The following is a 27312-nucleotide window of genomic DNA, read 5'->3' as shown; positions in this document are numbered from 1 at the left end:
AAATTATCCATCAACCCGGATGTAGAATTTTTAGGATTCTCTTCCCCTCATTTTATTTTACATATGCTATTGTTGCTAACTGCGTCAACAAAAAAAACATGTTCTAGACCGGGCTGAGCGAACTGAATCTTGGCAGCCTACTGTAAGCATAACACACCTTTGTGTTGGTGCTGTAGTCTCCCATTTTGTTATTACTTTAGTTGAGTGCTTCATAGTATGATCATAACTATTTATTTTAGCCTACTGATTATTTATTAGCTAATTTCGTTAAGCCTGCTAGCATAGGCCTATATTAAGGCCTATTAGGCTACATTAGCCAAACTCAGGCTAATGATTGGTTATTTGATTAAAAAAATATATATAAATAATAACAGGGTTGTTTTTATTTCCATAGAAAAGATAACTCAGAGGACCTACCATCTGTCAAAGTGGCATCTAAAATGAACTTCCGTGGAAGAAAATATAAGCGGGCAGCAACTGGTCTGACCCAGAGGTGGCAGAACTCCTCCAGGGGTGGTCAGATGAGTTGGTCCAACTAGAGCGGGAGAGCTCCCTCAGAAATCAACATGTTTTCAACCAAATAGCGGACGTCCTGCGAGAGAAAGGCATCTATCGCACCGGCGAGCATTGCAGGGAGAATATCAAAAAGATTCAACTGGAGTACCGGCGGCGGGAGGTCGTGGAAGTCTTATGATGTAATGTACCGGGTTTTAGCGAACCAACCGGCCATAGTCTACTTCTCTTTGGGCAGTACTGTTATAGCCAACCAGGTCGTCCAGAGCTCCCCAAGTGGGGCAGGCGCATACCTCCATGGTCTGCCAGGTGGTGCCTTTGGTTCCACTGCTTCGGGCGGGTTCTTCTTTGGTCTTTTTGGTCATCCGCCCAGGCTGGGGGAGCTGCTGGAGATAAATTGCGAGGATGCAGAGTCTGAGAATTGACTGCTGAACTCCGACGCTGCGCCCCCAGAGATGCTGTACCATATCGGGTTTGGAGATGAGCATGACACCAATGGGAAGTCTGCCGGACTGGGTCAAGAGGGCTCAGTCGAGATGGTGTGAGAAGAGCGTATGGCGAGCATGCGATTCTCTACTTCAGGTTGGCTAAAATAGCAGATGAGGTTGATTGGCCTAATCTCCTGTATTATTTTGCATGGATATTCATTCAGAAATGTTATCGGAAGTTAGGGTAGATGCAACTTTTATTTTTAGCCCCAACACTTACATAAGGAGATGGCACATGGGTATATGCTCCTAAAAACCAATGAGGAGATGGGAGAGGTGGGACTTGCAGCGCATCAAGCGTCACAAATAGAACCAAGTTCTAATTTAGCGCCTGGCTACGCAGTGGGTCGTTGACGCACGTGTGCAGTGTGGGTGCAAAGATTGAATAACATGTGTACATTTATTTTGTAACATGCTGACCACACTGCTCATGTCGTGTTACATGTTATTCAATCATTGCACCCATACTGCTCTCGCGCTTCAACGAGTGTCTGCGTAGCGTGGTTCTATTTGTGACAATTTGTGACACTTGACATGTTGCAAGTCCTGCCTCTCCCATCTCCTCATTGGTTTTAAGGAACATATATCCACATGTCGGATTGAAAGATGAACTGAGGTCCACACTCCAATCCAGTTGGGAGTGGTAATGCGCCTTAAAGTTGGTTGCCAACTGCCATATAAATATTGAAAGAATAAGAAGAAGCCTGAAGGAGAGATTACTAGAAACAAACTCGGTTGACCCTTTTATCTATGGATTAATTGTCGGAGTAGAGGACCTTGTGCGTTTCAGGTAAAACAACAACCCAATGTTTATAGCCAAGGACAAATTAGCTGGCAACAGCTAATAATACAGTAAACTGTATTATTGTACAATTCAATGGTGATGTTTCAAGGCTGTACGAACTGGACTTTTATTGTATAAACACACCACATAATTACAATTTTTTTCCCTTTCTTTTCTTCTTATGGGGTAGATCAGCTTTAATATTGCAGATAGATTGTAGCTTCCATACTCGTAATTGTCTGCATCATTTCCAATCCCCCATATATTTTTTGGTAAATATCTACAGTGCATTTGGAAAGTATTCAGACCCCTTGACTTTTTCAACATTTTGTTACATTACAGCCTCATTCTAAAATTAATTAAATTGCTTTTTTCCCCTCATTAATCTACACACATACCTAATAATGACAACGAACAAACTGTTTTTTAGAAATGTTTGCTAATGTATTAAAATAAAAAACTAAAATATCACAATTACGTAAGTATTCAGACCCTTTACTCAATAAATGTTTTCACTTTTCCTTTCTCTCCATTCCTTCCCTGTCTCAGGTATGAGTTGCACACCATTGTAGATGAGGTGTACATGCTGATGGTGTTTGAAGAGACAGCCACTTTCCACAGCATCCTTAGTATGGAGAGGTCTCACACACACACACACAAGCCCTTCCTATTGAATGTACATTAACAATGGTGTGCTTGCAGCTTGTCGGACCACCAGAGAACACATGTGATGTGGGGGATCAGCAAGGTAAGAGTCTAAAGTGAGTGTGTGTGTGCGCCTGCACATGCATACAGTGCATCCGGAAAGTATTCAGACCCCTTGACTTTTTCCACATTCTATTACATTACAGCCTGGATTACATCGTTTTTGGCCCCTCATTATACTACACACAACTGTATTAAAAATAAAAAACAGAAATATCACATTTACATAAATATTCAGACCTTTTAATCAGTACTTTGTTGAAGCACATTTGACAGTGATTATAGCCTCGATTCTTATTGGGTATGACGCTACAAGCTTGGCACACCTGTATTTGGGGAGCTTCTCCCATTCTTCTCTGCAGATCCTCTCAAGCTCTGTCTGGTTGGATGGGGAGCGTCGCTGCACAGTGTTTCCTCCAGACGTGGTGCCAGGTTTCAGGTTTAGTGCCAGGTTTCCTCCAGACGTGACGCTTGGCATTCAGGCCAAAGAGTTCAATCTAGGTTTTATCAGACCAGAGAGGGTCTGAATACTTATGTAAATAAGGCATTTCTGTTTTTTTATTTCTAATAAATTTGCAAGCATTTTTTAAAACATGTTTTCGTTTTATGTGTAGATTGATGAGGAAAAGTTTGGACACCTACTCATTCCAGGGGTTCTCTTTATTTTTGCTATTTTCTACATTGTAGACATCAAAACTATGAAATAACACATGGAATCACCCTTGAATGACTAGGTGTGTCCAAACTTTTGACTGGTACTGCATATATACACTGGCAAGAAAAACCCTTTGGAAATACCTGGATTTCTGCATAAATTGGTCATAAAACTTGACCTGATCTTCATCTAGGTCACAACAATAGACAAACACAGTCTGCTTAAACTAATAACACACAAATAATTATAAGTTTGTCTTTATTGAACACACCGTGTAAACATTCACAGTGCAGAGTGGTAAAAGTATGTGAACCCTTGGATTTAATAACTAGTTGACCCTCCTTTGGCAGAAATAACCTCAACCAAACGTTTTCTGTAGTTGCGGATCAGACCTGCACAACGGTCAGGAGGAATTTTGGACCATTCCTCTTTACAAAACTGTTTCAGTTCAGCAATATTCTTGGGATGTCTGGTGTGAACTGCTCTCTTGAGGTCATGCCACAGCATCTCAATCGGGTTGACGTCAGGACTCTGACTGTGCCACTCCAGAAGGCGTATTTTCTTCTGTTGAAGCCATTCTGTTGTTGATTTACTTCTGTGTTTTGGGTCATTGTCCTGTTGCATCATCCAACTTCTGTTGAACTTCAATTGGAGGACAGATAAGACACTTTGCAGGACAATGTTATGCTGATAAACATGGGAATTCATTTTTCCGTTGATGATAGCAAGCTGTCCAGACCCTGAGGCAGCAAAGCAGCCCCAAACCACGACGCTCCCTTCACCATACTTTAGTTGGGATGAGGTTTTGATGTTGGTGTGCCTTTTTTTCCACACATAGTGTTGTGTGTTCCTTCCAAGCAACTCAACTGTAGTTTCATCTGTCCACAGAATATTTTGCCAGTATCACTGTGGAACATCCAGGTGCACTTTTGCAAACTTCAGAGGTGTAGCAATGTTGTTTTTGGACAGCAGTGGCTTATTCCATGGTGTCCTCCCATGAACACCATTCTTGTTTATTTTTCGTAGACGTATCGTATCGTAGACTCGTCAACAGAGATGTTAGCATGTTCCAGAGATTTCTGTAAGTCTTTAGTTGACACTAAGATTCTTCTTAACCTCGTTGAGGTTCTGCACTGTGCTCTTGCAGTCATCTTTGCAGGACGGCACTCCTGCTGAACTTTCTCCATTTATAGACAATTTGTCTTACCGTGGACTGATGAACATCAAGGTTTTTAGAGATACTTTTGTAACCCTTTCCAGCTTTATGCAAGTCAACAATTCTTAATCTTAGGTCTTAAAAGATCTCTTTTGTTTGAGGCATGGTTCACATCAGGCAATGCTTCTTGCGAGTAGCAAACTCAAATTTTGACAGGGCATTGATTGGACTCCAGGTTAGCTGACTTCTGACTCCAATTAGCTTTTGGAGAAGTCACTAACCTAGGGGTTTACATACTTTCCCCAACCTACACTGTGAATGTTGCAACTATGTATTCAATATAGACAAGAAAAATACATTTGTGTGTGTTAGTTTAAGCACATTGTTTGTCTATTGTTGTGACTTAGATGATCAGATCAAATTTGATGATCAATTTATGCAGAAATCCAGATAATTCCAAAGTGTTCACATACTTTTTCTTGCCACTGTACATTTTCCTTAATTATTTTCCACTAATCCTACCACTTCTCCCCTAATTGGAGTAAACTAATGAACGACAACACTTAGACTTCTATTCCATCTTATACACACACTTCATACATTTCACAGACACAATCTATTTTACAATAGTTATATTTTTACTCCTATCCTTCCGCTACCCTCAACCTCTCCCATCTATTTCTGATGTCCATCCAGTTTGATTTGCCATATATTTTTAACTGTGCTATTTCACAAAAGTTCTGAACCTATATACATTTTACGTAAGTTATCTTGTTATTAGTCCCACCATTCAGCTCCACTCAACCCCTCCCATCTATCTCTTAAACACCATCCATATTGGATTTCAATTTGCCATATATTTTTCAACTGTGCTGTGATGTTTCACAAAAGTTCTCAACCTTTCTATTCTCATAGTTGCTACAGATTGTAAATTAAAGATAAAAATTTAGCTAAAAGTATTATATTATTGATCGATTGACTTTTCAAATCACCCAGTATTGCTATCTGCAGAGTTCTCCAGGCAAATGTTGCAATTATTCAGCCATTCTTGGACCTACGATCAAAAACAAGCGAAATATGGACAGTACTAAAACAAATGATCTAATGATTGTCTCTTCGCAGCAAAATCTGCAGAGCTGGGATGGTTGTATCCCCCATATATATATATATATATATAACATTTATTGGTTGCAAGAATTTTGTATAATAATATAATTCTAAGTTTTGAACCTGGCGTAGTTTTGCGTATCAGTTCATAAACCATGGTATCGGTACATCGAAAATCTCTTCCCAAAGATTTTGCAATCTATATGGCTCAGCTGTCATTTTTTTGTTCCTTGAATGAAACTGGTATATATTCTTTTTGTTATCACAATTTTCTTTAACCAATTTTGGTCTTTAATGCAGGGCCATACATTTTTGTTAGCTGCGTGTGACTTAACTCCACCAGTCCTATTTATGATATAATTTACAAAGATTATACTTTTTTTAAACATTTGTTCAAAAAACAAGGTTTATTTTTAAAAATCATTTAGTATATGAGTTTAACCAGAATATTAGTTGTATTATTTGTTCTGTCTTTTCTGGTGAATTAAACTGAAACCAATTTCAGTGGCTTGTTTTAAATAGTGATATTTTGGAGATTATTTCATTTTCAAATAACCGAAAGAGAGAGGTTGTAATCTGAATAAAGGGAAAAAGGCCATTTTTGAACATGGGATGAGACATTCTTACTAATATACTAGAGAACCAGTTTGGATGTAAGTATAACTTTTGTATGAATGGCGCCTTTAGTGATAGGTCTAATGCTTTAATGTTTAATCATTTCTGCCCTCCGAATTCATAATATAAATAGGCCCGTTTAATTTTGTCTGGCTTGCCGTTCCAAATAAAATTTAATATTTTTTGCTCATATAATAAAAAAAAAGGCTGTGGAGTGATCCATATTGTGGTTTTAAAAGAAAACATGAATCAGTGTACAATGACATCAGCGTACATGATTACTCTTGATTGTGCACATAAATTAGTTGATATGCTGATTTCAGATGCACTTCAATCAAATTACATTTATTTATAAAGCCCTTCTTACATCAGCTGATGTCCCAAAGTGCTGTACAGAAACCCAGCCTAAAACCCCAAACAATACAGGGGTAGAAGCATGGTGGATAGGAAAAACTCCCTAGAAAGGTCAGAACCTAGAGAGGAACTAGGCTATGAGGGGTGGCCAGTCCTCTTCTGGCTGTGCCGGGTGGAGATTATAACAGAACATGGCCAAGATGTTCAATTGTTAAAACACTTCAGATTAGAGCTCTGCTACCTGACCCGAGTCATACTGTCCAACCAAGTTTATTAGCCTATAGTAAACAAAACAAAAACGAATCATGAAAAATAAACTGAAAGTGAATAATTAACAAACCTGTTTGAAAAACTAAGACTATAGTGAAACTTATCATTGACTTGAAAACAAACAATAATAAAATAACATCCATCATGAATAATGTAAAATAAAAAAATGTTATACTTTCATTTGGCTTTTGGGGGGTTTGCTACTGAATCTGGTGGGTAAATGTGGCCAGCATAGCCACAGGAAGTAGGGATGCTGAGGGTGCTGCAGCACCCCTTAAAAAAGCAGCACTCCCAAACACCTTTCCGTGGCTATGGCGGCCAGGAGATGGCAATGTTTAAAAAAGGCCTAGCTTTTGCATCACTAGCTCTAGCTATCAGTAGCTAAGAGGGAAAAACATCTAGGTACCTAACTTGATTCTTCTTACAGTAAAAAAAAAAGCATTGGATTGGCGTAAATATGGGCGAGACTTTCCTTCCACCATATGTTTTGGCATCACCATTTGGTAAATTAGTGTATAAGAGTTCCAAACCTTTCTGCCAATAACAGAAAATGTTCTCTTTTCCCCTCCCCACTCAGACCACTCCCAGACATTCCTTGCAAAATTGTTGCATGAGAAATTGCCCTTCGCAAAGAAGCTATTTTTGACCATTTTAATTGAAAACCATCTCAGTAAGGTACTTTATTGTTACCCGGAAAATATTTGATATTAAGATAAAAACAGCTGCATTGGACCTTTAAACCTATCCCAACTGTTACGAATCCCTTTGGCCCGACAGTCTAGGGGGGATGGTAATGGGACCCGTAACACAACTCACGCAAATTATAATAGTGAAAACGTAACAGTGAGAACAAAATAACCACAGACAACTAAATTACCGTCAAACACACAGGGTTTATTTCTAAACACACGGTAAAGGGGGGAGCAGGAAAGGGGCTGAGCTGGACCCAAGGAAAGAAATAATAAGTATCCAAAAACACCCCTAAGCTAGACTAGCCTATTTCAACAACAGCTAACTAACTAACCAAAAATACAGTGGGTGGTCCGCCCAGTTCTAACTAGTGTATTTAACAAAGTATTCCTACGGGTAAAGTATGCCCATGGGCGACTTATCTTGGTACCCCCTTTTCCCACCATCAAACAAACACCATAACAAAACCAATACTCACAGGTGGGGACAAAGTGACATGTAGTTGCAAACCAAACAAGAGCTCTATAGACAGATGGCATTGACAGAGAGATTGAGCTCCAGAGAAAACAACTGACAGGGTTTTTAAACCAAGGGAAAGGGAATGTGATTGGGTAAGGGAAAAGGAGCAGGTGTCTACCGATTAGCGACTGATTGATGACTGATTGGGGAATGATGATTGTCACCTGTGAGTAGGGGAGAAGGAGAGAAAAGAAACACACAGGATACACACATAATACTTGTATCCGTAACACCAACCTTAGCTCCAGGGAAACAAGGCCATACAGCCATAGGGTTCTCATTTGAACAATTGACTGGGGCCAACATGTACGACCAAAGATTTTTGGAACTAACCCAAGATAGACCAGAGCCTGTCGTTTCCAATGGGAGCAAATTAATCATAATGGGCAGAAACAAGCAAGGGGGTGGGCAGAGCCAAGCATGAGCTAGTGAGATTCTATTGATGCGTTCTAGCATTTATTTGCATATTTCCGTTAGGGAACGCCTACTCTTTGAAGTGCACATGTGCAATAACTAAATTCGCCGTTGCACTCCATCCACAGATAGAACACTGAGCTAGATATTTCACTGGATATACAAATGTGAAGCATCCGCATGGCTTTTCCACAAGCCAAATGTCCGGCAGTGGGAGAAGATGGAACGAGATGGATTTTGACTGATTGTCTGCTAATCTTTTTAACGATGAAATACTTAATCTCAATACAGTTTTCTGTTCCCAAAAATATAAATCTGTTACGAACAGAGTGGACTAAGTTTAGTCAACTTTACCCATTGCTTAAGTAAAAAAAAAATTGAAGGATGCAAATTTATGTTTGAAAAAGCTAGCCTTTGCTTTCCTAACTGCCTGTGTATATTTGTTCCTAACTTCGCTGAAAAGTTGCATATCGCAGGGGCTATTCGATGCTAGTGCCGTACGCCACAGGATGTTTTTGTGCTGGTCAAGGGCAGTCAGGTCTGGAGTGAACCAAGGGCTATATCTGTTCCTGGTTCTACATTTTTTGAATGGGGCATGCTTATTTAAGATGGTGAGGAAAGCACTTTTAAAGAATAACCAGGCATCCTTTACTGACGGAATGAGATCAATATCTTTCCAGGATACCCGGGCCAGGTCGATTAGAAAGGCCTGCTCGCTGAAGTGTTTTAGGGAGCATTTGACTGTGATGAAGGGTGGTCGTTTGACCGCAGACCCATTACGGACGTAGGCAATGAGGCAGTGATCGCTGAGATCCTGGTTGAAGACAGCAAAGTTGTATTTAGAGGACAGGTTGGTCAGGATGATATCTATGAGGGTGCCCGAGTTTACGGATTTGGGGTTGTACCTGGTAGGTTCCATGATAATTTGTGTGAGATTGAGGGCATCTAGTTTAGATTGTAGGACGCCCGGGGTGTTAAGCATATCCCAGTTTAGGTCACATAACAGTACAAACTCTGAAGATAAATGGGGGGCAATTAATTCACATATGGTGTCCAATTAATTCACATATGATGTCCAGGGCGCAGCTGGGGGCTGAGGGGGGTCTGTAACAAGTGGCAACAGTGAGAGACTTATTTCTGGAAAGGTGGATTTTTAAAAGTAGAAGCTCGAACTGTTTGGGCACAGACCTGGATAGCATGGCAGAAATCTGCAAGCTGTCTCTGCAGTAGATTGCAACTCCACCTCCTTTGGCAGTTCTGTCTTGGCGGAAAATGTAACAGATACATAGAGGCATTTTTCAGCTATGATTTTACCACTCAGAATCCAGAATGGATATGACAATGGGGCCAGCAAAGGACGTAATACACCCTTACAACTATCTATGTTTTGATCTTCTTGACGTCTCATCTGGTAAACTGCTACTGTGTGTATAGAAAAGACCCCCAATTAAGGGTTAGTGTACTCCAGTAAAAAAGGGCTTGTTTAGATGAAAAACTATTGCCCTGTGTCCCCGTTCATAGGGGCATGAGAGACTAGTCAGTGGTAGAATTGAGTTTGCACTTTATTGGCCCAAACACCCACAGACCCACAAGGTTGAGGTTACTCATGGACAGTAATTAGTATTTAATTTTTTTTTGCATTGATGCATTGTGTCTTCTAACTGTCCACAAATAGGATCCAAAGTGTTAGGAAATATGTGTTCCCATAAATACAAAGGAGGATGTCTCTCCTCATACCTCTGGCACTTTAGTCAGACTGCCAGACTGTGCACCACAGAGCCAATCAGGAGAGAATACATACAGGTCAAGGGTGCCAATTGAAAGTCAAGGGGTGTGTCTGTGCCTTTTGGATTACTCTCTCTTTACAGAGAACCCCTGTGGTTCAAGTCAAGAGCTACCCTTCCCCTCTCAGTCTGCTCTGCGCATGTCTGAAAGTGACAGAGCCAGCATCCAAGAGAGTTTTTCACAGTATGTCATAAAAAATTATTACACTTATGAAAAATGCTAATATGTATTAGATCCAGTACAATGGAATAACTAAGACCTGAATTTGAATGCAGCGTGTTCCGATTCCTCCTTCTCTTTCTGTCCAGCAGGGTCAACCAAAAACACTTGGACTGATGGTTCATGCAGATACTGGGGAAGCAATATAGAAATGTATTGATCCCTTAAATGATTTTACTATTAAATGACCCATATCACAATCCTCATACCTCTTCACAAAAATGTACCTAAATCAATTTTGGAAAAAGGATTTTACTCACAAAAGATGTAGGAATGTATTTTTCTAGTTAGAAATAGTAGGCCATGCATCAAATAACTATTTTCATCAGAAAAACGAACGCTCAAATGCACTATTGCATTTTTTAAGTTGTCTGCAGGTGGCTTGTTGTGAATGCACTCAACTATCAAGTCATTATCAGGTTATGTAAACTGTCTTAATGTACAGTATATGAAAGTGATGATATAAAAAGGATTCTTTCACATTATCAAGCTCACTGTGACTGACAAATCCCTGCCTATTACTGTGATTAAAAAGAGAAAAAAACACTGTTTTTCATTAGGCCTACCTGTGCGTCTTCCTTTAAGCACCTCTGTTCAAACACCTCTCCTGTCCTTGATCCATTCCACATACAGCCATTTGCAGATCTTTTTAGTGTCCATGTGACAGTTATTGCGAGGCTGGAACATCCCCCCAAAATGTTTTAACATCCATGTAAAATGAAGGCCATGCAAGCTTACAGATTTAAGTCTAATAGCATGAGATGAAAGTAGACGAACACCAGAGTGTGCAATAAGAAGGTATTCTGAACCTTTTTTGAGGTCAGTAGGTCACATGACCAAGGAGCTATTGAAATTTTAAATGTAGAAACATTCATGTAAAATTATGTGAGATGAAAATGGACAAACTAAAGGGTGTGCAATGTGTAGGCCCACTGAGTGGACATTCTGAACCTTGTTTGAAGTCAGTAGGTCACATGACCAAGGAGTTATTGAAATTCTAAATTCTAAATTTTGAAAAATGTATGTGAAATCATGTGAGATGAAAATGGACAAAATAAAGGGTGCGCAATATAGAAGGGTAGTCAGTGGACATTCTGAACCTTGTTTGAAGTCATAGGTCGTATTACCAATGAGCTATTGAAATAAAAAAAATAGTGCAAGATTTAAATCGACAAAAAAAAGTGTGCAATGTGTGTCTATGCCATCGGGTTAGCTGTAACCAGTTTTGAAAGTTTTAGGAGTAATGGTTAAAGAGCTATTGAAATTTGAACATTTTGATTTATCACTGTTGACGGTCCCTAACGGCTGTTGGTGGACGTTAGGAAAACTACAGGCGAATATCCAACTTGAAACTGTTTTTACCTCGGTGTTGTAACGGCAGTCTAAGTCGTCCTCCTCATCGGACGAGGAGAGGCGAGAAGGATCGGAGGACCAATGTGCAGCGTGGTAAGTTTCCATAATTTAATGACATGAAAACTAGACAAGAATACAAAACAACAAACGTACTAACCGTCACAGTCCCGTGTGGCACAAACACTGACACAGGAAACAACCACCCACAAATCCCCAACACAAAACAAGCCACCTATATATGATTCTCAATCAGGGACAACGATTGACAGCTGCCTCTGATTGAGAACCATATTAGGCTGAACACAGAAACAGACAAACTAGACACACAACATAGAATGCCCACCCAGCTCACGTCCTGACCAACACTAAAACAAGCACAACACATAAGAACTCTGGTCAGGACGTTACAGGTGTAATGAACGTGTAGGAGTCGGGACGAGAGAGAGGCAGGCAGCGTTTCTCAGACAGTCTAAATCATGAATCAGTTGGCATCATTTTTATGGATATATACAAAGAAATGCCAATTGAAAAAAGGTCCAAGGAAACGAAGTGCAGCTAGTTTGCAGTCTTTCCAGCTTCAGTTTGAAGTGATTGTGTTAGCTGTGTTGTTGGCTAGCTCCTCTGAACAACAGTGTCCTAACGAGAGCACATTTTCTATGCCAGGCGAAATCGTGCCTCATTAGCTCATTGTTATGTGTCCAAATAAACGTCATTAGAAAAAAGCTTAAACAAATGCAGCTACTGTTGTTATTATTTCTGCACTGTTTGACGTGACTGTAAGTTAGCAGTAGTTTGCTAGCTAGCAAGCAAAGGATAAGAATGTTGCTAGCCAGTATGGCAATGGAACATTTAGAACGAACGACTGGATACAGAACAAAAAGATACTGAACTAACGTTACTGGGTTGCGTCTCTGGCAAACGAACCAATAGAACCCTACATTTGTTTCGGGACTATATCTTGTATAACTTTAAAAATTAAAATATGTCAATCATTATTTGAAGATGTTGGTAACCCGTTAAAAGTGTTAGTGCCCTCGAAGCCGGTGTTTGGGGGATATATTGGTACGGTTTGCCGGCCATCGACTTTGTCTCGGCCTAAAAACGCGGTTCCAATATATCCTCCAAACACCGGTATCTCGGGCATTATCACGTAAGTAAACAGAGTAGCGCTGTTTAATGTACAATTTTGTCAACAAAATTAGGTTGCTTTTACCCCCATCCCTATTGCAGAATGCAACCTTTTGACAACATGTACAAAAGTCGATTTAAACCACATTTGCATTAGTTCCCCTCGTTTGGCATTTAAGCTGTGACAACGAAAAGGCAGCAGACAGACCAGTATGTTTTAGCAGGGAATTTGGTAGGGTGACCTGCTTTTTATCTATGAAAATACTTTTTGCAAGCAGATTGTGAACCCAAAAGTGTAAATTTTATTTTAGAGGGGGGATAATATAACAAATTATAATTTGGTTAGGGCATAGGGGTAAATTAATGTCATCTTGTCTTCAGGAGATGTATTATCTATTTAGTCTGACCAGTGGAACAATTTGCATTCTTAACAATGGGCTAAAATATAGGGTAATTACTGTGCTTGTCAGCAAGAACATTACTTTTATTCCCCACACTTATTATATTATTCTACTTCTTTCCAATTTTGCCAGTGTAATCACATATTTGAAATCTCATATGCCTACTTGTGTCTTTGAAAATGACTTATGAGGCTATGTATTTTTGCAGCCATTCATAGAAAGTTTTGAATACGTCATACAAATAGGCGTTGGATATTAAATGCTCCAAGAATCAAATATAATTTGACATTTTAGTATTGTGTACATTCTAGGCAACTCATAAACATATAATATTTTGTCTCTGTAGAGTAAGATGATGGAAAGGATCTTCAACTAGTAGGTATAAACAACCTGAATATTGATATTCATTAGATTGTTCTTGAAGGTTTGGTGATTTTGATAAATTAATTGTTATAACAAGAACATTTTCAAACACCCAGCACTTGGGAAACATAGATCAGGGATGGCCAACCCTCCTCGAGAACAAGCAGGATTTTCATCCAGCCCTTAAAGAGATTGTTCACCCAAATTACAAAATGTTTGTGTCCTTACCTTGAAAGCAGTCTATAGACAAGGAGACTGCAATCTATGATTTGGTTACCCACTGCCATCAACCATTAATATTTCCTGTGCAGAGCCTTGGTGTAGTGGTAACACTCCCTGGCACATTTCGCGTACAACTTTCCACCTGAGAACAGGGATCAATCCCCGCTTTCAGACTTCCACTGTTTCTTAGCATTTGCATGTCTCCCTATTTCATTTAATTACTGTCTGTCAAACCACCCCAAAAAACATGTTAAAATAAATAAATAATATTAGCGTACTTTAAATTTCATACCCCAATAATTACAAAGTATCGAAGTTGTCCAATTAGGCCTAAGCCATGCCAAAATTCATAGAAATGCAGGAAATTAGCTTTTAAACAGTAAGTTTTTCCCACGTCTAGGGGGTTGTGCTAGGAGGCAATGACATTCACATTGCAAATCTCACTCTAAGCTTTCATCAAAAGTTGGCAGCCCTGTAACTGTATCTTTCATATTTGTAAAGTTATTTTTGGATAATAATTAAGTTGAGTGTTCAAGGTTTCAAAAACCGTATGGCAATCGGGGCTACATTTTTTCTATATAGTGTTTCACACTTGACCAACTCACCTCAGCTAATCAAAAGGGATGTGAAATTACTCCAATGTAGCATTGGAGTCATGAGAAAGGCTACCCTAACCAATTACCTGACCATTCACCTTATGTATTACTGTCCCTCAAGTGACATCCAAAAAAACACCCCAAAAACAATAAACAACACAAATGGCTCCTAGCCCCCATGCATGCTTTCTGTCCCTATCACTAAAACTTAAACTGAAACTAAATAATATAAAAATGAAATATAAATATTTTTATAAAACTAATTACAAACCAGCAAACTGAAACTAAACTGAATTCAAAATCAACATTGAAAAACGAATAGAAATAAAAACTAATATAAAAACACAAAACTACAATAAACTTGGCCCCGACATTATACATTTGATTTGGGCCGGGTAGGGCCTGTTTTTTTCATCCATAACTAGGGTACGTGCAGGGCTCGGGTATCACTAAATTGATCAGTAACATTTACAAGCTAAGCCATTTGCTCGTGCTCTGCTGCGCAGTACAGTCATGTCTGACTAAGATCATAACATGCTTCAACCTTGTCAAATATAAAACAGGAAAGATTATTTCATGGAAAATAAGAATGTTCCTTGAGTTTTGTCAGAGTTTAGAGTGACAAAGTATTTCACAGCGAACTGCTCTCTCATGTTTCATCATTGAGCAGAGCAACCCAAGCTGAGTTGTTGCTATGGATACTCACAGACGCAGAGCCGCCATGAGCAGAGCACATGCAGATTGTGCTGTTTGCAGGGAGCGAGTGACAGACCGAGAGGAGTAGTTAATGGAGGAAGTTATTTCTGGTTTCGGGCAAGGCCTTAAATTTGGCAGAAGCAATTGTACCAGGGTAGGGTTGGGGCTGAACGTCGTGGGCATGGGTAGGTCTCGGGCTTAAAAGTCATGCCCTTGCAGGGCTCTACTTCAGATATTTATATCTGGAGCTGGAGCACGATGGCTTTGAAAATCAGTAAGTATGAATTCAATAAGAAAAATAAGTGTTTGTGATGTCTTCTTCCCTCTCCTCTTTCTCTCTTTCCTTCCTCAAGTGTCAGTGAACCGCACTGGGTCTTCAGGCACATGGGCATCCATGGCTGGTCCTGGTGGCTGGGACACAGGGAACCAGCGTGACCAAGAGTGCTTCCGACCTGCAGCCCCTGTGAGGCAGAGGAAGCGTCCGGAGTGCAGGGAGAGGGGCTGGTGGGGGAGGCGGGGTCCGGGGGCCCCTGGACGAAGCTATAGTCCGGTTCCTGACCTGGCAGAGGCTCCTCTCCATGGAGGAGGCACGGTGGGAGAGGGAGGCGCAGGCCAAGGATAGGCGGGAGCAGCAGGAGGAAAGAAGGGCAGAGAAAGAGAGACAGCATGAGCTCCTTCTGTTTAGCAAGTTAAATGGGGCCCTGGTCGCTGTCACACAGACTACCCCTACTGGCCCACTGTTTGCTCTTCCTGTCACTACTGACTCAACTGACTCAACCGCTCTACTTAATGCAGTATCTGCCCCTGCTACTTCATCAATCCCATTTGGCAGTCCTGCCCCAACTGCAGCACAACCACATTTATTTTTCACCTTTATTTAACCAGGTAGGCCAGTTGAGAACAAGTTCTCATTTACAACTGCGACCTGGCCAAGATAAAGCAAAGCAGCGCGACACAAACAACACAGAGTTACGCATGGGATAAACAAACGTACAGTCAATAACACAATAGAAAAATCTATTTACAGTGTGTGCAAATGTAGTAAGATTAGGGAGGTAAAGGCAATAAATAGGCCATAGTGGCGAAATAATGACAATTTAGCAATTAAACACTGGAGTGATAGATGTGCAGAAGATGAATGTGCAAGTAAAGATACTGGGGTGCAAAGGAGCAAACAATAAATAACAATATGGGGATGGGGTAGTTGGGTGGGTGGGTTATTTACAGATGGACTGTGTACAGGTGCAATGATCGGTAAGCTGCTCTTGACTGCTGATTCTTAAAGTTAGTGAGGGAGATATGACTCCAGCTTCAGTGATTTTTGCAATTCGTTCCAGTCATTGGCAGCAGAGAACTGGAAAGAAAGGCGGCCAAAGGAGGGATGACCTGTGAAATATACCTGCTGGAGTGCATGCTACGGGTGGGTGCTGCTAAGGTGACCAGTGAGCTGAGATAAGGCGGGGCTTTACCTAGGAAAGAGTTATCGATGACGTGGAGCCAGTGGGTTTGGCGACGAATATGAAGTGAGGGCCAGCCAACGAGAGCATACAGGTCACAGTGGTGGGTAGTATATGGGGCTTTGGTGACCAAACGGATGACACTGTGATAGTCTGCATCCAGTTTGCTGAGTAGCGTGTTGGAGGCTATTTTGTAAATGACATCGCCGAAGTCAAGGATCGGTAGGATAGTCAGTTTTACGAGGGTATGTTTGGTAGCATGAGTGAAGGATGCTTTGTTGCGAAATTGGGAGCCGATTCTAGATTTAATTTTGGATTGGAGATGCTTAATGTGAGTATGGAAGGAGAGTTTACAGTAGAGGTCGACCGATTATGATTTTTCAACGCCAATACCGATTATTGGAGGACCAAAAAAAGCCGATACCGATTAATCGGACGGTTTTCTTCAAAAAATGTATTTATTTATTTATTTGTAATAATGACAATTACAACAATACTGAATGAACACTTTTATTTTAACTTAATATAATACATCAATAAAATCAATTTAGCCTCAAATAAATAATGAAACATGTTCAATTTGGTTTAAATAATGCAAAAACAAAGTGTTGGAGAAGAAAGTAAAAGTGCAATATGTGCCATGTAAAAAAGCTAACGTTTAAGTTCCTTGCTCAGAACATGAGAACATATGAAAGCTGGTGGTTCCTTTTAACATGAGTCTTCAATATTCCCAGGTAAGAAGTTTTAGGTTGTAGTTATTATAGGACTATTTCTCTCTATACCATTTGTATTTCATATACCTTTGACTATTGGATGTTCTTATAGGCATTTTAGTATTGCCAGTGTAACAGTATAGCTTCCGTCCCTCTCCTCGCCCCTACCTGGGCTCGAACCAGGAACACATCGACAACAGCCACCCTCGAAGCATCGTTACCCATCGCTCCACAAAAGCCGCGGCCCTTTCAGAGCAAGGGGAACAACTACTTCAAGGTCTCAGAGCGAGTGACGTCACTGATTGAAACGTTATTAGCGCGCACCCCACTAACTAGCTAGCCATTTCACATCGGTTACACCAGCCTAATCTCGGGAGTTGATACGCTTGAAGTCATAAACAGCTCAATGCTTGAAGCACGGTTGCCGACTGGCCCCGTCCCACCTCACTCAAGCAGGTCCAGTGGTTCCTCGGGTGTGCCAATTTTTACAGGCGTTTTTATACGCAACTTTGGTGATGTGGCAGCACCTCTCACGATCCTAACCCGCAAGTCTCAGACCCGATTTTGCTGGACCCCCGAGGCTAACAGGGCATTGATGGAGCTCAAGGGACGTTTCACCTCTGGACCCATCTTCGTTCATGCTGATCCTACCATTTTCTTGTTTATTGTATTTACTTACGGATAGCCAGGGGCATACTCCAACACTCAGACATCATTTACAAATGAAGCATTTGTGTGTAGTGAGTCTCAGATCAGAGGCAGTAGAGATGCCAGGGGGGTTCTCTTGAGAACTGCGTGAATTGGCCCATCTTCCTGTCCTGCTAAGCATTCAAAATAGAACTAGTACTTTTGGGTGTCAGGGAAAAAGTTATGGAGTAAAAAGTACATTATTTTCTTTAGTAATGTAAAAGTAAAAGTAAAAAGTTGTCCAATATATGAACATTAAAGTACAGATACCCCAAAAACCTACTGAAGTAGTACTTAGGTATTTTTACTTAAGTACTTTACACCACTGCTTATCACTGACTTTGTCAATCAGAATAAACCATTTCTTCTATGGTGTTGACCAGCAAGTGAGATGTCCATTAGAGATGTGGTTCTGTACTTACCGTAGCTATATTTAATCTGTGGTCTTGTGCATGACACTTCTATTGAATGTAACCGTTCGCTCTCTGTCCAGAAAACGACTCCCTTTTGTGTCCCTCACTGCCACAGAAGACCCAGCCTGACAGCAACATATCGACCCAGCCTTGCTGTAGTATCCTGACTGGAAAGGCCACCACTTGTAAGAAATCTCCTTGTATAGGACTCCATATGTCATGTGTTATTTGAAAAGGATGGTTATGGTACATGTATTCATTAGAGACTACAATTCGATAAGATTTATTATACAGAAGGAAGATGTTTATTAGAGCAGCGATTAGGATGATGGTGATGGTAATAATGGTGGTGGTGATGACGACGACGATATCCGATCTGTAGTCTGAGAGAAGAGGTGTCCAGGTTCTTGTCTCACTACTGTAGTTTCCCTGACCCAGGGGAGTAAACTGCCTCTCCTAATCCTGGCCTTTAAGGAGTGCTGTGATTTATAGACTACTTCATTATATTATTACTGTATTATAAGTATAGCGACTCATTTAGGCCTGTGATACCAGTGGACTCGACTCAATTAATGACTTTCATTTACCAAATTAATGACAGTAAAAGTGCTTAGGCCCACAGAAAATGGATTGTATCCATCAAGGACTGTAGGCTATTAATCTATGGGTATGAATAGTTAAAGACAGTGGTGGCTGCTGATTGGCTGAATACCCGGGCGCAAGGTGGTTGGGAGTTGTCAACAAAGCAGCATGAAAGAAATATGATGCCAAGTTTTTGAACTACCAGTAGTTTCTTTGAGACGATATATAAAGTGATCTGTGCATTTGAACAACAGCATAAATACACCTATTTCGCTTTTGCATGTCAAAAACCGAATGACCACTGCTGCATGTTGCCACTGTTTTGAACAGATTAGCTGATACTATTTAGAACGAGCAGCCAACTCACGAACGAACGAGTGCACCAGGGAGAAAGGTCGTCACTAGTTACCCCAGCTACAAAGTCGTATAGCCTGTCTATTTCTAAAATGTCTCTTATGTCATTTTGAACCTAACCCTAACATTAAGCACACTGCTAACCTTATGCCTAACCCTAACCTTAAATTAAGACCAAAAGTCAATTTTGACTTTGTGGCTGTGGTAACTAGTGGAAACCAGGGAGAACGCAACAAGCATTCAGATGCAAATAAGTGAAAACACATTATCTAACTGGGGATAGCTAGCTAACATAATGTCACAAAGCATGATGCGCTAGCCTGGTAAGTTAGTTAACCCCCTAGAGTTGATGCCCGCGGAAATCTAATTAGCATAATACATCAATTCCCATAACCTGATATCTTAAATAGACATTTTCTTTTGCATGGGTTGCATCTCAATCCACCACATCCGCCGATGTCGGCCTTCTGCATCTGCAGTGGAGCTACAGCGGTGTTTGTCAGACCTGGAAATGTCCCGAAAATCGGTCGGTTTGGTCTACAAACTATTATGACCCCTATATGGACTGTCTCGAACACAAAAATGTTGGTTGTTTTGCTCTAGGACTCCCACAATCCTCACAAGACTCGTCTGAAGGTATTTTCAAAATGTATTTTACCTTTATTTAACTAGGCAAGTCAGTTAAGAATAAATTCTTATTTTCAATGATGGCCTAGGAACAGTGGGTTAACTGCCTTGTTCAGGGGCAGAACGACAGATTTTACCTTGTCAGCTCAGGGATTTGATCTTGCAACCTTTCGGTTACTTGTTCAATACTCTAACCACTAGGCTAGAGGTAGCCCAGTACCAGTTTAAAAAATGATCTTTCTTATATCTCACTTCAAAACATGATTTGTGAATCTGTTGAGACCGAACAGCTGGCGCGACCGCTAAAATGGCTTTGAAAAAAAAATGATTTCAGCTTATAGTATCTAACAAAATAACTACATTATGGTATTCGCTGATCGTAATGTTTCGGTACATTTGTGGAGAAAATTTGTACTTACTTAACCATTAAATTATGAAGAATGTTTTTACTCATAAAGCTAGTGTCTTATTTGTGTGTGTGTGGGGGTTCAGGTTGTGGTGATGAATGGCTGTGGCTCCCTCTTCTCATTCATAGCCGCAGTGCTTTGTGACCTGCAAGGTTAGTTCAACTCACTTAAAGTACACTCAAATAGTATGTCCAGTTGTTTCACTTATGGATAGCATAACATACTGTAACTGAAGCTTTAAATGTCACCCATGCCTTATCATACTGTGAAATACATGGTACTGTATTTAATTAATGGATTTTGAGTTTGTTAGAGAGGTGTACTCAGACTCAGTGTGTGTGTTTTAGATGCAACCCTTATTTCAACGCCATTCTATAGTGGTCACTGAGGATGTGCATCTCTACAGTGGTGTTTGGCTCTTCTATGTTCACCTCCACTGTGAGGTAGGCCTTAATTCTTAACGGCATACCATATACAGTGCATTCGGGAAAGCTTTTTCCACATTTTGTTACGTTACAGCCTTATTCTAAAATGTATTACATACACGTCTTTCCTCACCAATCTACACACAATGCCCTGTAATGACAAAGCAAAAACAGGTTTTTAGAAATCTTTGCAAATGTATAAAAAAATAAACAGAAATTCCCGATTTACAAAAGTATTCGGACCCTCTGCTATGAGACTCGAAATTGAGCTCACGTGCGTCTTGTTTCTATTGATCATCCTTGAGATATTTCTACAACTTGATTTGAGTCCACCTGTGGTAAATTCAATTGATTGGACATGATTTTGAAAGGCACACCTGTCAATATAAGGTCCGACAGTTGACAGTGCATGTCAGAGCAAAAACCGATCCACGAGTTCGAAGGAATTGTCCGTAGAGCTCCGAGACAGGATTGTGTGGAGGCACAGATCTGGGGAACCAAAACAGTTCTGCAGCATTGAAGGTCCCCAAGAACACAGTGGCCTCCATCATTCTTAAATGGAAGAAGTTTGGAACCACCAAGACTCTTCCTAGAGCTGGCCGCCCGGCCAAACTGAGCAATCGGGGGAGAAGGGCCTTGGTCAGGGAGGTGGTCACTCTGACAGAGCTCCAGAGTTCCTCTGTGGAGATGGGAGACCCATCCAGAAGGACAACCATCTCTGCAGCACTCCACCAATCAGGCCTTTATTTTAGAGTGGCCAGATGAAAGCCACTCTTCAGTAAAAGGCACATGACAGCTTGCTTGTAGTTTGCCAAAAGGCACCTAAAGACTCTCAGACCATGATAAACAAGATTCTCTGGTCTGATTAAACCAAGATGGAACTCTTTGGCCTAAATGTCAAGTGTCACGACTGGAGGAAACCTGGCACCATCCCTACGGTGAAGCATGGGGGTGGCAGCATCATGCTGTGGAGATGTTTTTCACTGGCAGGGACTAGGAGATTAGTCAAAATCGAGGTAAAGATGAGAGGAGCAAAGTACAGAGAGATCCTTGATGAAAACCTGCTCCAGACCGCTCAGGACCTCAGACATGGGGCGAAGGGTCACCTTCCAATAGGGCAACAACCCTAGCACACAGCCAAGACAACGCAGGAGTGGCTTCGGGACAAGTCTCTGAATGTCCTTGAGTTGCCCAGCCAATTCCCGGACTAAGACACGATTTGAACATCTCTGGAGAGACCTGAAAATAGCTGTGCAGCGACGCTCCCCATCTAACCTGACAGAGCTTGAGAGGATCTGCAGAGAAGAATGGGGAAAAAATCCCCAAATACAGGTGTGCCAAGCTTGTAGCCTCATAACTAAGATGACTCGAGGCTGTAATCACTGCCAAAGGTGCTTCAACAAAGTACTGAGTAAAGGGCCTGAATACTTATGTAAATGTGATATTTCAGTTTAATTTGTATACATTTTCAAAAACGTCTAAAAAACTGTTTTTGCTTTTTCATTATGGGGTACTGTTCGTAGATTGATCGGGGAGGGCGACAATTTAATCAATTTTAGAATAAGGTAACAAAATGTGGAAAAAGTCAAGGGGTCTGAATGCACTGTATTTGTTGTGTGCTTATTGTGTGTGTTTTAACCTTTTGGCAGTCGGCCTTTCCACCTCGCTGTGGAAAGACTGGAGGAAGCTATGGGGAAGGCCACTAGCGAGGTAACCCCCCTACCCTCCCACCCAACCGAAATAGTTATCAATTCATAAATTAAGAGAGAGGCACTAGAATCATCATCGGTATAACTGTCCCTTGTTGGGTTTCTGCCAGGGGGTGAATGTCAGAGTCATGATCCTGGTGAACCCCCATAACCCCCTGGCTGAGGTCCACTCCCCTCAGGACTGGCTTCCTGGAGTTTGCCAAGAGGTATTTTTTTCCCTCACACCACAATTTCTTTTCCCTCAGCGCATAAAACGCCATGTATCATGACTGTAGTTTTACTGTAAAGTACAACTAAGGGCTGAGGACTCTCCCAAAACCATCTGTTCTAGTTTTAGTGGCGCTCTCAGCATTAACACCCTCTACAGACCTACTACCCATGCACTGAGTTGCAGTAACCATAAACCAGCCCTGTTCTATTACACACTCAGGCTGCCTTCCGACAGTGTTTAAAATGCCTGCTTGCATTGCCTTTGTAATAAAGTACAATAAACATCGTAAAACAGTGCAATACAAATTCATAATGCATTATTTCGCTTTTCCTCCCTGTTCTCTCCTTTCCTTCCCCCTGTCTCAGGCATGAGTTGCACACCATTGTAGATGAGGTGTACATGCTGACGGTGTATGAAGAGGCATGGAGAGGTATGACACACACACATGCAAGCCCTTCCTATTGACTGTACATTAACAATGTTGTGCTTGCAGCTTTCTGGACCGACAGAGAACACATGTGATGTGGGGGATCAGCAAGGTTTGAGTCTAAAGTGAGTGTGTGTGCGTTTGCCTGCACATGCATACAGTGCATTCGGAAAGTATTCAGACCCCTTGACTTTTTCCACATTCTATTACATTACAGCCTTATTCCTCATCAATCTACACACAATACCCCATAATGAAAAAGCAAAAACAGTAAAAAAATAAATAATTGTTTACAAATTAAAAATGAATAAAAAACGGAAATATTACATTTATGTAAGTATTCAGACCCTTTACTCAGTACTTTGTTGAAGCACCTTTGGCAGCGATTACAGCCTCGATTCTTCTTGGGTATGACGCTACACGTTTGGCACAGCTGTATTTGGGGAGTTTCTTCCATTCTTCTCTGCAGACCCTCTTAAGCTTTGTCTGGTTGGATGGGGAGTGTCTTCTTTCCCTCGATCCTGACTACTCTCCCAGTCCCTGCTGCTGAAAAACATCCCCACAGCATGATGCTGCCACCACCATGCTTCACTGTAGGGATGGTGCCAGGTTTCCTCCTGGCATTGGAGCCAAAGAGTTCAATTTTGGTTTCATTAGACCAGATAATCTTGAGTCCTTAGGTGCCTTTGACAAACTTCAAGCAGGCTGTCATGTGACTTTTACTGAGGAGTGGCTTCCGTCTGGCCACTCTACCATAAAGGCCTGATTGGTGGAGTGCTGCAGAGATGGTTGGTTCTCCCATCTCCACAGAGGAACTCAGGAGTTCTGTCAGAGTGACCATCGGGTTCTTGGTCGCCTCTCTGACCAAGGCCCTACTCCCACCGATTGCTCAGTTTAGTTTTGGTGGTTCCAAACTTCTTCAATTTAAGAATGATGGAGGCCACTGTGTTCTTAGGGACCTTCAATGCTGCATAAGTTTTTTGGTACCCTTCCCTAGATCTGTGCCTCAACATAATTCTGTCTCTGAGCTCTACGGACAATTCCTTCAACCTCATGGATTGGTTTTTGCTCTGCACTTTCAACTGTGGGACCTTAGACAGGTGTGTACCTTTCCAAATCATGTCCAATTGAATTTACCACAGGTGGAGTCAAATCAAGTTGTAGAAACATCTCATGGATGATCAATGGAAACAGGATGTGCCTGAGCTTAATTTCGAGTCTCATAGCAAAGTGTCTGAATACTTATGTAAATAAGGTATTTATGTTTTTATGTTTAATACGTATGCTAAGAAGGAGGTATTGTGTGTAGATTAATGAGAAACATAAATACTTTTATGTATTTTAGAATGAGACTATAACTTAATAAAATGTGGAAAAAGTCAAGGGGTCTGAATACTTTCCAAATGCACTGTGTGTGAGTGCATGAGCATACGTGTCTGAATGTGTTTGTACATACATGTTGTTGTGGGGACTATCTGGCCCCCCTCTTAGATTCACCCCTGTCTCATTTGTGTTGTTCTTGTGCAGGACTTTGCGATGGCAGGGTGTGTGTGGGCACTGTGTACTCTGACAACAGGGACTTGGTCGAAGCTCTGGATAAGCTGTGGATGTTCCACGGTGTCCCTGATCCAATACAGCATCAGATGGCAAGGCTGCTCCAGGACAGGTGAACGGACACACACACACACACACACACACACACACACACACACACACACACACACACACACACACACACACACACACACACACACACACACACACACACACACACACACACACACACACACACACACACACACTAGATGAGAGGACATACTGTATCACCCTGATTAGGGAGTTTAACATACCTGTTTTCTATTGTAGATTGGATCGATGGGATATTTCTTCCAGATAACAGGCTGAGAATGCAGGCCGCTCATAGATACATGACTGAGGAGCTACAGAGCCTGGGAGTCCACTACCTCAACCGGTCTGCTGGCTTCTACATCTGGGCTGACCTCAGGAAGGTAAGGACACTGACACAGGGTTGGGGTTAGAAGACTGGATAATGAGGAGCCGCTCTCTTGGTTCTTCCTGACATGGTTCCTCCTCTCTCTCTTTCTTTATCGCACTCTCTCAATTTAATAGACTTTATTGACATGGCAAGTTAAATTTACTTACATTGTCAAAGTACACATATAACAACAATGGTCGGACTAACAGTAATAAAGCAATAATAATAGTAGGCCTAGTAGTAGTGGTAATGATAATAACATTAACAGCAACAACATCTCTCTCTCCTTTCCCCTGTCTGTCAGTACCTGCATGAACCATCGTTTGTGGAGGAGCTGTCTCTGTGGAGGTGTTTACTGAAACACAAGGTGGTGCTGAGCTGTGGCCAAGCCTTCCACTGCTCCACTCCAGGCTGGTTCTGCATCATCTTCACCGACCGACAGCAATAGCTGACGCTCGCTACCTTCATCAATCAGTTCATCTGTTTTTCTCCTCTCATGATGATAGAGGCAGGAAACAGATTTTTTTCTCCTCTCTTTCTACTCCCTTTCTCTGTCCTATTTTCCTTTACTTGCCATCTCTTCATTGTGTTATGTGTGGTTGTTGTAGGTATGCAGAGGATCAGGTAGGCCCTGGAGGAGACAGATAAGGCCACATCAACCCCTGACATAGGCACAACCAACGAGGCCACCGAGAAGGAAGGGACAAAAATGACATCAAAGTGGGACACAACAGGCTCACACAAAGCTGTGGCTGTCAAGTCAACGCGTTTGCCCAAGAACACCTCATCATCAGAAGAGCCAGGGGAGAAGGATAACCCCGACCCTGATGCCATCCCATTAGCCAATGAAGACTTTGTCTTGCTGGACTGCTAGACGTCCCATCCCACAGGCAGTCTGGACTCCCTGATTGGTGCCCTGAGGCAACAGATCCGCTCCTCTGATTGGCTGGAGATGAACACTCCTGAACTCTCGGCCGGGCAGGAACCAGAGCTGCTAGATGTGTTCAAAGATCTGCAGGATAGAGCCATGGAAGTAGAGGGGTTTAGAGGGGAGGAGAGGAGTGAAGGGAGGGGGGATCAAAAGGAAAGGAGGTAATAAAGGATATCTGTCAGGAGAGGTGGCAGGAAAGGAGACAAATATTCCCTAGTTTGTCCACATCAGGATGTCTTATTTTTTGTAATAGATACAGTGCATTCGGAAAGTATTCAGACCCCTTGAATTCTTCCACATTTTGTTACATTACAGCCTTATTCTAAAATTGACTACTTTGTTTTTTCCCTCATCAATCTACACACAATACCCCCCAATGACAAAGCAAGAACAGTTTTTTAGAATTTTTTTGCAAATGTATATACTGTATATATTTTTTTACTGAAATATCACTTTTACATACAGTACCAGTCAAAAGTTTGAACACACCTACTCATTCAAGGGTTTTTATTTATTTTTACTATTTTCTACATTGTAGTAGTAGTATAAATAGTAGTATAAATCCCCTCGCACCGGACAACTTTCTCATGGCTTCTGGAGGGAAATGCTGTAGGAATGCTCAACCGGTGTCGCTCATTCAGCCGACAGAAACTTTCAACCGGTTTTCCCCATTAAGCAGCGAGTCGGAGTCTGAGGCCGAGCCTTCTCTTGTCTCTACTCCTCCCGTTACGGGGTCTGAGACGCCGAAGCTTCCCACCATTAGCTCTGACAAATTGAAAACCCTAGTCATTGGCGACTCCATTGCCCGCAGTATTAGACTTAAAACGAATCATCAAGCGATCATACACTGTTTACCAGGGGGCAGGGCTACCGACGTTAAGGCTAATCTGAAGATGGTGCTGGCTAAAGCTAAAACTGGCGAGTGAAGAGAGTATAGAGATATTGTTATCCACGTCGGCACCAACAATGTTAGGATGAAACAGTCAGAGGTCACCAAGCGCAACATAGCTTCAGCGTGTAAATCAGCTAGAAAGATGTGTCGGCATCGAGTAATTGTCTCTGGCCCCCTCCCAGTTAGGGGGAGTGATGAGCTCTACAGCAGAGTCTCACAACTCAATCGCTGGTTGAAAACTGTTTTCTGCCCCTCCCAAAAGATAGAATTTGTAGATAATTGGCCCTCTTTCTGGGACTCACCCACAAACAGGACCAAGCCTGGCCTGCTGAGGAGTGACGGACTCCATCCTAGCTGGAGGGGTGCTCTCATCTTATCTACCAACATAGACAGGGCTCTAACTCCTCTAGCTCCACAATGAAATAGAGTGCAGGCCAGGCAGCAGGCT

General features: G+C 41.6%; 1 pseudogene; it reads left to right on the top strand.

The window, feature by feature from the left end:
- Positions 1–440: 440 nt before the first annotated feature.
- Positions 441–26137, top strand: LOC139539334 (uncharacterized; annotated as a pseudogene).
- Positions 26138–27312: the final 1175 nt, after the last annotated feature.

Source organism: Salvelinus alpinus, chromosome 15, assembly GCF_045679555.1.
Source record: "Salvelinus alpinus chromosome 15, SLU_Salpinus.1, whole genome shotgun sequence".
NCBI lineage: Eukaryota > Metazoa > Chordata > Actinopteri > Salmoniformes > Salmonidae > Salvelinus > Salvelinus alpinus.
This window is presented reverse-complemented; position numbering and strand designations above follow the sequence as displayed.